This window comes from Mustela nivalis (assembly GCF_964662115.1).
Source record: "Mustela nivalis genome assembly, chromosome: 1".
NCBI lineage: Eukaryota > Metazoa > Chordata > Mammalia > Carnivora > Mustelidae > Mustela > Mustela nivalis.
The window spans coordinates 183912800-183926990 of NC_139020.1; the positions used below are offsets into that span (position 1 = coordinate 183912800).

At 38.6% G+C, this 14191-nt stretch overlaps 1 protein-coding gene and 1 long non-coding RNA gene across 6 annotated transcripts in view; one reads left to right on the top strand and one right to left on the bottom strand.

The window, feature by feature from the left end:
- Positions 1–14191, top strand: part of LOC309862833 (uncharacterized protein) — a 472598-nt gene that overhangs the window by 240992 nt on the left and 217415 nt on the right. The gene's annotated exons all lie outside the window — the stretch shown is intronic.
- The window catches only part of LOC309862847, a 385689-nt gene that overhangs the window by 78825 nt on the left and 292673 nt on the right, over positions 1–14191 (bottom strand). For 3 of the 4 annotated variants that reach the window (XR_014310741.1, XR_014310743.1, XR_014310744.1), the window contains exons 5-6: positions 12722–12976; positions 8992–9153 (exon numbers count right to left, since the gene is read on the bottom strand). This is a non-coding gene — a long non-coding RNA (uncharacterized lncRNA). Of the gene's footprint in view, positions 1–8991; positions 9154–10739; positions 10957–12721; positions 12977–14191 lie in introns of all 4 variants that reach the window. The other variant, XR_014310742.1, reaches the window with a different exon arrangement.

Genomic DNA, 14191 nt, shown 5'->3' on the forward strand with positions numbered 1-14191 from the left:
ATAATACTCCATAGTGTACATGGACCACATCTTCCTTATCCATTCGTCTGTTGAAGGGCATCTTGGTAACTGGAGAGTCATGGTATGAGCCTGATACATATCTTTTGAGGGAGTAGATAAATGTAAGGATGTAAGAAAGATTTTTTTTTAATTTTTGGGATGTCTCAGGGATACTAACTTGCCTGTTGTGGCAAGTCCATTCAAGTGAACCACTTGGATACATTGTGACGGAAATCTCTGCAGGGACCTTCAAGTTCTCTTTCAGTTGGCCAGCTTTCCAGAGCACACTGAGAAAATCCTGGGCAGTTTCTTGAAGAAAGACAAAGTCATAACGAAGAGCTTTGTTTTGCCATTTGCAAGGAGTTAGACAAATTGCACAAGGAAATGCCAGATGACATCAATTTTAATTATGTCTCAGTGAAACACCTGAAGGTACCATTTAAATGATGCACTGCTACAGTTTGCAGGACTTCCAAAGGATGAAGGAAGAATTAATGAGGTAGAGACAGAATGATTTTATTTACCAATCTACTCCTAGCTTTGCTGCATTTAATTTTTTTTCTTTCCTCATATGGAGAAATTTTAGCTTGGCATTAATATTCCCACAAAGGAAAGGTGATTCACGAGCTGAATGAATTAAGCATTCTACCAGACTTGTTCTCAAAAGTTGGAAAAACAGCAAAAATCACACATTATTTCAAGCCTGGAAAAGCTGAGCTAATATTTTTTCTCCATTGTCTTTTGCTTTCTGCTTCTGGCCAAAAATAGAAAGCCACTTTTATAACCTTTTAAACGTGTTCTTAGGGGAAAAGGCATCTTCCAAGTGGAAGCAGGAGCAGAGAATAAATGCGCAGTTCTATTTCTTTTGGCAGATAGACTTCATTTGAATTTTGCTCATATGGCTCTAGTTTTCATTACTGCAAAATAAAAGGCTACCTGGCAGCTTAGAAAAGGTGAAGAAGACCACATAACTCCTACCCATGTTCTTACTCAATATAGACCTCCTTGTACCTTAACTCAACTCTCTCTGTAGGCCAATTTCTCTGAGTATTTCTAGTTCATTATTTTCGAAGAAAATCAAAAGTGCCATATGGAATGATAGTTAACTGTAACAAGCATGTAAGCGTACATAGATAAATTATGCATTCATTCTTCATTTATTTGCAAAATTATGGAGATGCAATTTTTAAGGTATTTCTATACATTTCTCTATTTATTTCTTTGAGCACATTTGTTTCCTTTTGGGAAAGAAAATACACTGAAAACAAAGACAAAATGTACTCTCAACAGCACAATATCAACAGCTCCAGTGACAGACTACTTGTGGGTTCTGGGAGGTCATTTTGCAAAAGTTCTGGACTTAATCTGGTTGATGAAAGTCCCTGATACTTGTTAGGGGTTTGAGCTTTATCAAGTTTATCACTCCCCATAAATACAAGAAAAAGCTGCTGCGGGGACAATCATATCATCAGATAGGATCGGACTGAAACCTTGTATGGAGATAAACTCCTTCCATATCACACATCCAGTGAAGTTGGTGAGAAAGAAGAGCGTACTCTCTCCCTCTACGTGGAAAAACCAACAAGAAGACTCCTTTACTGAAGCAATTTCCAACATGAATTCCTTAGATGATATTTCATGGTCAAAAAGATTTTGCACAGTAACTCCATACGATTTCTATTTTTGGAAGGTCATATGCATTTTAGTCAACTTAAGACCTTAGGGATTCCTGAAACCATATGTACTTTTATTTAACTTGACTTCTCCCAAATTCACTTTACCCCTATATTATAGCACGCCTATTAATGATAACTAGACTTTAATTAAAAAATAGTACCTTAACCCATAAACCCCTCTGTATCCCCCGCCCCCAGCCCTTCTCTTCTTTCAGACTCTGTGTAATGTGAGGGTAACCTATAGTAGTTCCAGTACTTTTCCAATTTCTTATATGTCATAACCTGTCCTGTTATAGGCAAGTATAATGCAAAGCATAGTAGTTGCATGCCACACATATACACAATGAATTATTACTGTTTTTCTACTTAATGGTTTCTGACTGTCTTTACCTGCCATAAAGTATTGTGTGAATTCTCCTGTTCTATAAATTGATGAAATACTGTCCCAGTAGGAGATCACTATCATGGGGAAAAACATTCAACCGCAGCTCAGCAGTTGGGAAGTCCATTCTGATGAGCTAACAGGTATCCACAGGGTGACCCAACCTGGCTGTGAGGCGTATTTGTGGACTGACTGTGGAGTCCTTCCTACTTACCCATTGTTTGGGTATGAAGTCAGATACAAGCGCTGTGACTGGTGCTTTCTGTTTCACTGCCCACCTCCCTCCAAGCGTTTAATGGGGAGCTGGTGCTCTGTCATCCAAATGACTACCCTCATTTCCTGTGTCAGGTACACTTCATTTTTCTTGTCTTGGTTTCTGTAAGAGGCCGCAGACCAGATGGAGGAAAACGGAGGATGATCTATCAACTGTGCCTGCGATGTTTGGAGGATTTTCACTTCCTTTCAATTAGGAGCAGGCTGTTCTCAGAGGATCCCCCTACCTCCACTGCCCTATTTTCTTTCAGAGCAGACAGCCAGAATTTCATTTTACTGTCAGAGCTAGTACTCAGGGGGAAAACCAACCAGGTAGGAAAGAGATAACTGACAGAGGAAGTTATATTCAAATAGACTGATGGGGGCTGGTAGAATTCCAGGTGTTTTCCAGATATACCTATAAGCTAATATCAGGTTTTATATTCCCATTCAGAGATGTCTTTTTTTGGTTATTGTTTCCCGGTAGAATATAATGTCTCTTTTTTATTCCCTTAACAACGAATCTGTATTCATCGCTCAAAATTGAAACTATTCAAATGAGCGAAACAAAGAAAACAAACGTCACTCATAAAACCACTACTCAAATAGAGTCGTAGTTAATATTATAATGTATTTCTCCTAGCCTTCTTCCCTTACATAAATATTTGTCGTTTATTTTAAAACACAGGAATATCTGTGCATGATGTATTAGAAACACACCTTTTTCCACTTCACTGTACGCCTCAGTCCTTTGTCGTGCCATGGCGTATTCTTCTGTGCTACCATTTCTGAAGGCTGCAGGAAAATCCCTTTCTTAGGTCTGTGTGTGTTGATGTTTGATCCCTCCCTTCATGCAGTTCAAAGTAGTGATTTGATGTTTCGGGTTGTTTTTTATTATAAACAGTGCTACGGTTAATATCTCTGTGACTGAGTCTTTGCACACAGCCTTGGCTTTGTACTGGTTTTGTTTCTTTTCTTGTGAGATAAAATAAACACAGAAACGTGCATAAACCATTTTTACAGTTATTGAAGAACTAAACATGGACATCCATGACTGCTTGACCGTATGAATGTACTTTTTGCTGTAGAACTGTATACATGCAAGGGATTAAAATGGTAAATTTGATGTTTTATATATATGGACCACAATAAGAAATGAGAGAAAAAAAAGAACAATGATATAATTACTATCCTGGGCCAAAAAAAGATCATTGCTGCAGCCCATGAGCTTCTCACTATCACAACTCCCTTGGACTCTCCTGGAGGTAAACGTTATGATATCCTTCTCTTAATTTTATCTAATATGGATGAATACCCCAAAGTATCTGTTTTTGAACTTATATAGACACAGAATCATGGGTTTTTTTTCTGACTTCTTTGGCTCAATATATATTTACAAGATTTATCCATGTAGTATGTTCATTTATACTGCCGCATGGCATATCATCATGTACATATAGTATAAATTTATCCATGGTACTCAGGAGGGATAGCCCGGTTTTGATCTGTTGCAGTGTGCAGTTATCCTGGGGTACACATGCACCCATCTCTCTATGGTGCACACCCAAGGTTGAAATCGTTGAGTCATGGGATAAGTATATCTTTAACTTGATAGATAATAGCCAAATAGGTGATTATATTGTTTGTAACAGCTATGTATGAGAATTCCTAGTATTCTATGTTCTCCTGGCATTTGGTACTTCCAGACTTTAAAAATCTTTCTCTCAATCTAGTAGATACACGCAATAACATTTCATTTTGCTTTTATTTGCATATGTTGTATTATTAATGAAGTAGGGTTCCTTTTCATGTATTTATTTATTGATCATTTGTAAAACAAAAGATTGCATCTTTGGCAGACGTTTTTTCTGTTGTCTTGTCTATTCTTTTTTTTTTCTTATTGTTTGGGAGAGTTCTTTTTGTCTTCTGAGGATAAGCCCTTCATTGGTAATGTGTTTCCCCAATCCATAGATTTTCACTTTGTTGATGGTGTATATTTTTTACTTTAGTCAAATATATAACACTTCCTTATTTGTTCTTTGTATTTTAAGATATTCTTAACTATACGGCATTCATGAAAACATTCTTCTGTATTATTTTGGAAATTTCATGGTTTATTCCCTATTTAAATCAGAAACTAATTGGAATTATTATGTAAAAGATGTTATGTGGAGATATATATTTATGTGTGCATATATATTTATATATGTATTTTTTCTTCTTCTTTTTAAAAAATATGGATACCCATTGTCTTAGCAACATTATTAAAGTCTGTCCTTTCCCTTCCAGACTGCATGCTACCTCTGTCATAGAGCATATGCCCATATTACACGCATGGGTCTGTTTCTGAGTTTGCAGCTCTTTTCCACTGGTCTGTTTACCTGTCCCGATCCACAGTTAACTCTGACATAGTAATTCTTTTTTTTTTTTTAAAGATTTTATTTATTTATTTGACAGGCAGTGATCACAAGTAGGCAGAGAAGCAGGCAGAGAGAGAGGAGGAGGCAGGCTCCCTGCTAAGCAGAGAGCCCGATGCAGGACTCGATCTCAGGACCCTGGGATCATGACCTGAGCTGAAGGCAGAGGCCTTAACCCACTGAGCCACCCAGGTGCCCCTTGACATAGTAATTCTTGATCTCTGGCAGGACACATGCTTCCATATCGTTCTTGACTGCTTGACTGTTATTTACCCTTTGTAGTTCCGTATACATTTTAGGTTCAGCTTATTTCATTGTTGAAAAATTTGGAAATTTGATTGGGATTATATTGGAGGAAAATTTATATCTTTGTGATATTGAAGTTCTTAATCTATGACCATTTATTTAAGTCTTCTTTAATGTCCATGAATATTTTATAATTTGCTTAGTAGAAGTCTTAAATCTTTTTGTTAGATTTGTTCTTATGCATGTTTGGTGTTATTATGACTGTTACTTTAAAATTTTTCTATTAACATATAGTGTATTATTTGTGGTACAATTAATTTTTTATATTGCGATCTAGAAAACATGTTTAATTATTTTATTAATATAAGTAACATACCTGCAATTTTTTAGCGGTTTTATACATATAAAATTATATCATTTTGAAGTGACAGTTTTTTCCTTTATTTTCAATCTTCCTTTCTTTCTTCCTTTCCTCACTGCACTGGCTGGAACCTTCTGTGTAATTCTGATTAGAAGGAATAGTGTGGTATTTTATCTTTTTCTTGATCTCAGAGTGGGAGTACGCCTTCAAGTATGAGGACTGGTGGGGTTCTTCTTTATCAGATTAAGGAAGCTAGGTCCCTTCTATTCCTAGTTTGCTGCAGGGTTTTCTTTTTTATCATGAATGAATGGAGAATTTTTTTCAAATGCTTTTTCTGTACCTTTGAGATCATTTATGAGTATTTTCTTTTCATGTTTCGGTTATCTATTATTTTATAAGAAGCCATGCCAGTATTTGGTGGATTGGAAGAACGACCATTTTATCAGACTTTACCTAATCTGTGGGTTGAGAGGGCTCATCAAGGTGATTTTCTGCCATTTTTGTTTGGGTGCTTTTATGTAGTCATAGTGAGAAGATTTCTGGGGTTGCAGTCATGTGGTAGCTCAGTTTGGACATTGGAATGTTCTAGATGACTTATTACATGTCTGGCACCTCAGCAGAGATGGCTACAAGTCCCAGTGTGGCTGAAATATTGGGATGGCTGGGCCAATCTTTCTCCACATAGTCTCAAGCCCTCTTTCTCTCTCTCTGGCCTCTGGAAGCTCTCTCCATCTGGTTGGAGGATTTTTTACATGGTGTCCCAAAGTGCACAGCAGGAGCTGCCAGACCTTCCTAAGGCATATTTCAGAAATTGGCACGGTATCACTTCTGCCACATTCAGTTGGATAAAGGAAGTCACAGGCCAGCCCAGATTCACTGCCAGCAGGACTATACAAGGTTATGATGCCAAGAGGCCATACCACAATATATTAAGGTGGTGAATTACATCAATTAGATTTTCTAATGTCTACTAGCCTTACATACTTGGATAAGCCCAAGTCTTAATGAACTTTTTAAAAATCTAATATATTATTTGTTTAGGTTGGCCCATTTTCACTGTTCCTTCATGATATATTTTAAGAAAAATTGTAGGTCATCCTTGCTCTTAAAAAGAATCCGGTAATACTTTTTTTATCAAAGTAGTTGAATGGATGAATCTAGAGGGCGTAATACTCCGCAAAATAAGTCAGTCAGAGAAAGACAAATATCACACGATCTCACTCATAAGTGGAATTAAGAAACAAAAGAAATGAGCAAAGGAAAAAAAGAGAGAGAAAGAGAGAGAGAGGGACAATCTAGAAACAGACTCTTAAATATAGAGAATAGACTGATGGTATGGGGAGGTGAGGGGTGGGGGGAATGGGTAGAATAGGCAATGGGAATTAAGGAGTGAACTTGTGGTGAGTACTATATGAAGTATGGAAGAGTTGAATCAATATATTATACACATGAAACTTGAATAACACTGTATCTTCACTGTACTGGAATTTAAAATAAAATAAAAAATAGTTGAGGCCCCAAGTTCTCTTCTCTCCTCTCCTCATATCTATGCCCTAAGATGAAACTTCTTTGATCTTTCCATGGAGGGGGTGGGACACTGGAACAATTCGATTTGCTGCCAGCAAGGCAGGCATCAGAACCTAAGCAGCGGTGATTTTACCTGGTGAGTCACTGTCACATTGACATATCCTGTTCCCGCTGATGGTGCCACCTTTTACACAAAAGCATTCAGAACACCCTGCATTGACAATGGGCTGGGTCTCTCTCACTGCCTCCTCTCCCGTGCAACCTCACGGTGGTTGCATTGGAAGAATCTTGATAGCAACTTCCTTAAGTCCAATGGTGCCCAACTAATGGAGGGTGACTCATGACTCTGACAGGGAAGTTAATGTTTCTTCTCAGTGCTTATGTTGGTTAGTCTTCCCATTTCCTCCTCATATTTGTTTATCCTATCTTCTATGAAGTTTACGAAAAGATTGTAGGACATCAATATAAGGTAATTGGTATAGCATTTAGTTACTACTATAGTAGATTTTACTTAGAAGATTATAGTTTACTATGTACCATGCACTCTGTATATTTAAATAGGTTGTGTATACAATTATATCTAATACATAATGTATGCATAAAATACATGCTGTATGTATGGATATGTTTCCAGTGATCCATGTTTTTACCACATGCTGTGTGTATGTGTATCTGTACACACACACACACGTTGTATGTGGATGCTTTATATATTGTGGTAGACAAAACATAGCCACAAATTTATCAACATTTATCCCACAGAGAGGTGAGTCTTTGACTCCTACCTTTGAACCTGGGTGAGCTCAGAAACTGCTTTGAGCAGGGGGCTATTGAAAAGGTGATGCTATGACTATTTTCAGGCTCAGGCCTTAATAGCCTGGCAGCTTCCACACCCTGTCTCTTGAAATACTCATTCAGGGAGAAGCCAGCTGCCATATAGGTAGTCCAACAAACCTGAAACCACCATGCTGTGAGGAAGGCCAGGTTAGCCACAGGGGAGTAGAAGGACCTGATGAGCTCCCACTGAGGTATTCTGGTCACCCCAGACCAGGCAGCAGACTTGGGAGTGAAGATTCATCAGATGATCCATCCTCAACCCAATCTATTGATACCAACTCATATGCAGATTATAGGAGAGGTAGAGTCTGTTTATGAATTAAGATGAGTTCCCTTTTGCTCGTGTTGTGATTGAGGTGTCGTGGGACATCCTGACAGAGATACTTAGAGAATACAGAAATTTAGGGTCAATGAGCTGGACTGAAGGTATTATCTAAAAATCCTGAATGTGCCTGCGATTGTTATGTGACATCACTGTGTATGGCCCACTGCTGTGAGTAGTTGCTCATTGTGGGTAACGGCCACACCTCTAGGGGAGGGTAAAGGAATCATACCTATGGCAAAGGACAGTGTATGTCATACAGCTTGAATGAACCCCTCTCCTAGGCAATTCTACTATGTGTCTCCAAGTAACAGCTCCAACCCTGTTTCATCCCTTTCCAAAATCAAAAGTAAAATAAAATTCAAAAGCATTATGTTAGATGTAGGCCATTGTTCATGGTATGAGATTTTATGTAGATATTTTATATTATGATATTATGGATATTTTATATATCTGATATATTTGATATTATAGATATTTTATATAGATATTTTATATTATTTTATATAGATATAGATTATAGATATTTTATATTATACTACATATATTATGTAGATTGGTGTGATCTTTTATGTAGATATTTTACCACTATTAAAGTTATTTATCAAATTATCTCTTCAACTTTTTTTTTTTAAGATTTTATTTATTTAACAGAGATCACAAGTAGGCAGAGAGGCAGGCAGAGAGTGGGGGCGGGGGGTGGAAGCAGCCAACGTGAGGCTCCAGCCCAGGACCCTGTGATCAGGATCTGAGCCAAAGGCAGAGGCTTAATCCACTGAGCCACCCAAGGCACTCCTTCAACTTTCTTTTTTATGGCCTATAAAGACCTATACCTCCTGGCTCTCGGCTACCATTGTGAATCCATTTCCTTTAACTTTACGTTTCATTGACTGCGCTCTAGCCACTCTGACTTTTTATCTCTCCTTTCAATCTACCAAGCTCCTTCCCATTTGGGAGCCCCTTGTACTTACTGTTCCTTCTGTGTAAGAGCTTCATCCATAGATCCTCCTTTAGCTCTGCCCTTTCCAAAATTCAGGTGTCAGCCTAGAACCCAGTTGTACCTTCTCACAGAGGCTAGGTTTACATAGTATACCAGTACCCTAGTTAATCTTCTTTATATCACCTCTTTATGTCTAAAATTAAAAAGAAAAGAAAAATTTGTCAACAGTACTATTAGCTCCAAAGAACAGGATTTTTGAATTTTTAATTCCTAGTTCCAATTTTATACATAGTAGATTCTCAATAAATAACTGCTGTCTGAATAAATGAATGGCCATGTGCATGTGAAAGAGAAAGACCAAGAGAGGGAAAAGGAGGGCCAGTGAGCATGTATCTTACAGGACTCCATCTCCAATGCTCCCAAATCTGGTGCACTGTTTAGTGGTTCTCCATCTCACATGCACACTGAAATCATCTAGGGACCCACTGAAACTGGAGACCTACTCTCAGAAATTTTGATGTAAATTTTGGGGGTGTAGCCTAGGCATCAAGATTTTCCAAAACTCCCCAGGTGTGTCCCAGCTGAGAATCAGCCATAGGTATTAATAAAACTGAAGCTATCTTTTCCTGTGCCTCTTCTGACATCTTTATTAAGTAAATTCTGAGATGCTCTAACTCCAGAGCCACCAGGCAATGCTGATCACTACAGATGTCTCCAACATACTTGCTCTAAAGAAAGATCTGGACTGCTTGTGTTTACCTTAAGGATCAAATTCCCATTGACTGGTGGGAACATTTTGGTTTATAAGAAAAGATACACAGAGCTTTTGTTAGAAGATAAACTAGCAATGGCATATGAGCTGCATTCAGAATTTTCCACATTAGCGTCTTTCTTGGTCATTGCATATTAAAGTAGGGTAGGAAAGTAACTTAACAGTCCTCCTGGGAACAGGAGCAGGTTTTGACATTTTGAAGGTCATGTTTCTGCCCTCAAGGGAAGCATATGAGAAAACAGAGCCAGGTTCATTCCCTAAGCCTATCTCTTGGGTATCATGGGGAAGGTACTAATGGCATTGATGGGCACTATGGAACATGATGTTGGTTGAGAAAAAAATTTAAAGCAACAAAACCCTCTTTTCAAAGAAAATCAAACCATAATTCGAAAATTGATCAAAATGGAGTGTTCTATTTGGAGGAGAGTTTGTAGCCTGGAGGCTAGCTCAGTCTAGGTTGCCTCATGCAGTGCCTACCCCCAAATGGCCCAGGAGGACTGATGACTAGGGTTCTGCCAAAGGTGACTTGAAAAAACACCCTTCCAGATGATACTTTTTGGGGTAGCAATTATAGAGAAATTAAACTAATAACAATTAGGTAAGGGTGTGCTGTGGGTCTTCAGTATTGAGATTGAACATGGCATTAGGATTAACCAGGTTGGCCCCTTTTTAGAATCATTTCAGTCCATATGAGCATGACCTGGGGACCTTGGTGAAATGCAGGTTCTGATTCAGTGGTCTTGGGTGGGACCCAAGATTTGCGTTTCTGATAAGCTCCTCAGAGCTGCCAATGCTTTGAATACCAGCTTCAAATCACAGTTCATGATCAACATTCCCAGGAAACTTATTAAAAATGCAGATCTTGGGGCCCCATCCTGGAGCTTCTCGATGCAGCCCTCTACCTGAAAGTCTGGAAGTCCTTGCTTTTTACCATTTCTCTAGTCTTTTCTGATGTTCACTAAGTTTGAGTGCTTATGCTTTAGCACGTGTCTGCCTACATATTTTACCTTTTGAGAACCCAGGAGGAGAGCCTGTAACTCATCAAATGTCAGGGCTGGAGGAGGATCTAGAGATCCTGTAGCACAACCTTACTCTTTTATTGATTAGAAAATTGAACGCCCAAAGGACAAACAGTTCTGTCAAGTGTCCATCACCAGTGGGGAGCAGGGCAGATGCTAGCATCTCTCTTGTCTTCTGCTGTAGTCCCAAAGCCTAGTACAGTACCTGGCACAAGGAAGGTGAGAGCAACAATCATTCTTACTGGTGTGTATTTGTGCTATGCTTGGGCGTGATTGATTATTTTCAAGTTCTCTTATTAAATATTTTCAAGCTCTAAAAATGAAAATTGCTGTTCCCAGATAAAATATCAAAGTTCTCGTAAGAATCTGAACAGAGTAGGCATTCAGAACATGGACTATGGGGTGTCAAAGAGATGGACCTAGAATTTAGCCCTGGCTTCAACATTTACTAAGTGTGTGATCTTGGCAATTTGGCTCAACTGTTCTGAGCCTGTTTCCTCATTTGTAAATTGGAGATTTCAATAGATTCTAGGTCAGAGTTTTGTGAATATTTCATTGGTCAGTGCTTATAAACTGTTTAACATGGTTCTTGGTACATGGTAAGTGCTAAATGCAATGATAACCCCTCTGGATTACAAAAATGTGATGATGATTGCAAAAGTCATACCAGAAGACACAGCATTAGGAATCCCCTGCCAACTCATAAGATTTTGAAATGGATCATGTCTGAAATGATTGTGTGTAATACATAGATCATAGATCTGGAGTGAATAAACCTGGGATTGCACATACTCAGGAGAACTTTCCTATAGCATAAGGTGTGTCACCCTTGTATCATAAAGTGGTTATTGAGATATTGAGAAACTGAGTTGCTGAGGTGAGTTGCTCTCAACAGACCAAAGGGCAGGATGGGGTATGGGGGCTGAATTCTCCCCTGGGATTCTCTCCATGGGGTCCAAATATTGACTGACTAGCTTAGAGTTTGCTGCAGATATGTGGTGTAACAGCTTTGAGCAATGTGTCTCAATCTCTACACAGAGAGCATAGGAAAGATATTTTTAGCCTGATTACTAAAGAGAGGAATGTCAGTTCAAAATACATGCCTCAAGAGTTCAGTAGGGGAATGGGACTGGGCTATCAGGAAGTATGTTTTCTGCACATGTCCCAGATTTTTAGAATAGCTCCAATTTTCTGACATTCTGCAGTTCTGTGAGTAAAATTCTACTTGTCTGAGCAGATATGCTCATTTTGTAGGGGAAGTGGTTGGGAAAATATGGCCACCACAGACCAATATAGAGATCACATCAATGATACTTGGTGTTTGAGGAAAAAGTACTACATATTGTAAGTAGGCATGACTTCCCCTCAGCAGTGAGTCAGGTTTTTTTCAGTTGTAAGTGACAGAAACTAACTCAAGTTGGCTGAGGCAAAAAGGGGACTCCCTGACTCTTAAAACTGAAAAGTCCAGGGTTGGACCTTTCCAAAACTGACAAGTCCAGGGAGAATCTGGATGGTTGCAGATTCTCAAAAAATGACCCAGCAAAGCCACCTCTCTTTATTTCTTTATTCTTCTTTCTTTATGTTGTCTTATTTTCTCAGGCGGTCTCCTTTGGGTGATGCCAGCAGCCCTGGGTTTATCTTCATCAGCTTGGCATCCATGTAGAAAGAAAGGAGCTTTTCAGTGAAAGCTTGAAAATTCACTCTGGCTGCACCTGAGTCATTTGTCCCTCCCACACCCGCCTGTGAAAGGACTGGTATCAGCAGCACCTGAACCGCATAGAGTAGAAGATCTCTCAAAGGAAACTGAGACATTAATATAAAAAAAAGGAAGGCATGAATGCTGGGCAGGGAAACACACAAAATGTCTTTATATCCTTTTTCCTTGAGTCAGGATTCTGTTTCTCATCACTTCTTTACGCCCAGCTTCCGGAGAATTAAATTCTTCCATATACCATGTCCACAAGACATACCTTCTCCTCCACAAGAGATCTGCCTCTTGCCCACAAGTGAGGTTCATTTGTCCATCCTTTATTTTCCACCTGTACTGCGTGAACTTCACTGATGTCTTGGTTCTGACTTGGCTGTCTCTCCACATGTGATTGAATGTCACTTGGAGATTTAATTTCTCCCACCTCGGCTTCCTTTTGCCTCTTTAGTCTTCGTAAAAATTTTGTCACTACACTACAATCCTTTTCAAACTGTGGGAAGACAGATGATGTCTATACCTGCGGGCAACCAGAAAGAATTTCTTCTGGGAAACATGGAGACACAATTTTGTTGCCATATGCAGCATCTCTGGCCAACTGCAGAATGGACCCACTATTCATTTAGTTCACCAGAGCAAGTACTCCGGGAATGATTTGCTTGGATCCAATTTGCAATTTGCTTTTAGAGAGCTAATTAGATAGAAATTTGCAAGTGAGAATAACTACCCTTGCATGCAGCAATTTGCTTTATTAAATGAGAAGTGACATGGTGTGTGTTACGCTCTTAGCATGATAAGGTTCACAGTTATGCAGATAGTGGAAGCGTTCCAAGAGTGACTGGTGTTCAATGTATAGCTGATTGTCATAAGATTTAGAAAGGGCCTCATGGCAAAAAAGGGACATTTTAATAAAATGTCATTTTCATTCAGGACAGTATATCAGAACCTCCTATAGGATTTGTTAAAAATAATTAACATTTATTAACGACTAGTGTCAGATGCTGGGCAGAACCCATTCACTCCTCCAAACATCCTAGAAGGAAAGTACTATTGCACCCATTTTATACTTAAAGGTTAACTGACTTGCTCTTGGTGACATAACTGGATTGTGAGTGAACTTCCAGCTCTGACATAATGTGTAGGTCTAGTAATGATGATCACTTTGGCTATTTAGAAATTACCCATGGCTAACTGTTGGATTTAAATATATATATACATATATGTATGTATATATATACATATATATTTAGAATATATATTTAGAATATATGTATATTTAGAATAGTTTAAATTATAACAAAATTGAGAGGACAGTATAAAAATTTCCTATATACTCTTCACCCCCCCCACACACATAACCTCTTCCATTATCAACATCTTCCACCAGAGTGATTCATTTGTTCTAACTGATGAGCCTACACTGACACGTCATTATCACCCAGAGTCCATAGTTTACCTAAGAGTTCATTCTTGGTGTTCTACATTCCATGGATTTAGACAAATGTATTATGACAGGTATCCATCATTATACAGAATATGGTCATTTTCCTGAAAGTTCTTTGTGTTTCCCTATTCATTCCATTCCTGTTCCCCCTTTACCCTACCAACAATTAAAATGGTATAGTTTCCTTTACCTTTTCCAGAATGTCGAAGAGTAGAAACCTTTCACTATAGAGCCTCCTTAGATTGTTTTCTTTCATTTAGTAATACACATTTAAGGTTCTTCCATGGCTTT